This window comes from Galeopterus variegatus, unplaced genomic scaffold, assembly GCF_000696425.1.
Source record: "Galeopterus variegatus unplaced genomic scaffold, G_variegatus-3.0.2 Scaffold2320, whole genome shotgun sequence".
Lineage (NCBI taxonomy): Eukaryota > Metazoa > Chordata > Mammalia > Dermoptera > Cynocephalidae > Galeopterus > Galeopterus variegatus.
In genome coordinates this window covers 272,878-274,893 of record NW_007728431.1, presented here as the reverse complement: position 1 = coordinate 274,893, position 2,016 = coordinate 272,878, and positions in this window count along the sequence as shown.

Sequence of the window (2,016 nt, the reverse complement as noted above, 5' to 3'; positions counted from 1 at the left end):
CCTTAGAGAAATGCCTATTTAGCTCTTTTGCCCATTTTTTAATTGGGTTGTTTGTTTTTTTTTTTTGTAAAGTTGTTTGAGTTCCTTATATTCTGGATATCAATCCTTTGTCAGATGTATATTTTGCAAATATTTTCTCCCACTCTGTTGGTTGTCTTTTAACTCTGTTAATTGTTTCTTTTGGTGTGCAGAAGCTTTTTAGTTTGATATAATCCCATTTGTTTATTTTTCCTTTGGTTGTACATGCTTTTGGGGTCATATTCATGAAGTCTGTGTCCAGTCCTACTTCCTGAAGTGTTTCTCCTATGTTTTCTTTAAGAAGTTTTATTGTTTCAGGGTGTATATTTACTTCTTTAATCCATTTTGAGTTGACTTTAGTGTATGGTGAAAGGTATGGGTCTAGTTTCATCCTCCTGCGGAACTGGAATCTTTTAAAACAAATTATTTCATCCATAAATACTTCACAGTATATTTTGAACAAATAAGGGTTTTTTGAAATATATATATTTATATAACCCTGATCCTATTATCATGTCTATCAAAATCAACAGTTTATGGCTGGCTGGTTAGCTCAATTGGTTAGATTGCACTGTCATAACACCAAGTTCAAGGACTTGGATCTTCTTACCAGCCAGCCACTAAAAAGGAAAAAAAAAAAAGTGCTCTGCAAAATCAGCAGTTTATTTAAAATCTGATCCACATATTTCTCAAGTTGTCTCAGAAATATTTTCTTTACGGGCCGACCCCGTGGCTCACTTGGCTGTGGTTTCAGATCCCATAGCCGGTGTGCTCACTGGCTGAGCGCGGTGCGGATGTCACCAAGCCAAGGGTTGCGATTCCCTTACCGGTCACAAAAAAGACAAAAAGAAATATTTTCTTTACACTTATTTGAAAATTCTGTACATTTCTTAAATTTATTCCTAGTTATTTTATCTGTTTTATTGTTATTGAAAATAGGATCCTTTATTATATTACATGTTCTTGTTAGTTGTATTTATTAATTATTTAAATAGCAACTTACTCATTATTTCCAATAGTTTTTGCATTTGGTTCTCTTGGGTTTTCCAAGTATACCATCATGTCAGCTGCAAATAATAATTTTGTCCCTTGTTTTTCAATATTTTTGTCTGTTTCTTTTTTCTGATTGCATTGTTTTTCCAGAAAAGAGTTAAATAATGGGATGATACTGGGTATCCTTGTCTACTTCCTGACTTTAGAATGCTTTTAGTGTTTTTGCCATGCTAGTTATTTTACTAAGGGGTGTGTTGCTGATTCTTTTTTTAATAAAAAATGGTGGTTGAAATTTTTCAAATACCATTTAGGCATCTGTGGAGTGATTATAGAGATTGTCTTTCTTGACCTGTTAATATGTTGAGGTGTAGTAATAAGATTTTATATTATTGAGTCATCATTGTATTCCTGGGATGAACTCTGTTATTGTCTAGCCAGATTCTATTTCTTAATATTTTATTTAGAAATTTTACATCATTATTTACATCATATGAGACTAGTCTATAATTTGCTTTTTTTAATGCTATCTTTATCAAATTGTTTTAGTGTTTTCTGTAGCTTTATTAAAAAGTGTTCTCTTTCTCTGCTTTAGCCAGTTTAAATACTTTTGAAATTATCTATTTCTTTAAACTGTGATAGAATTCCGTTGTAAAACTGCCTAAGCCCAGCGCTTTTTTAGAATATAGCACTCTGATAACTATGATAGTTTCTTCTAAGCCGTTGGCCTGTTTAGCTTTGCTTCCTCTTTCTAAGTTCAGTGTTTGTGTTTATGTCTTCATAGAAAATCATCCATTTAATTCAGTTTTTTTTTTTTTTCCTGTGTCTGGGGCTGTTTCCCTGGTCTTGTTCCCTATTTTATATACCTAGGCTCCCCACCCCCCATTTTTTTTTTTTGACTTAAGCTAGCTAATGATATATGTAACACAGAGACAGAAACTGAAGCTTAAAAATATGTATAGATTTCCCCCTCTCCTCCACCAAAGAAGGCATGTTCTATCTGAAGGG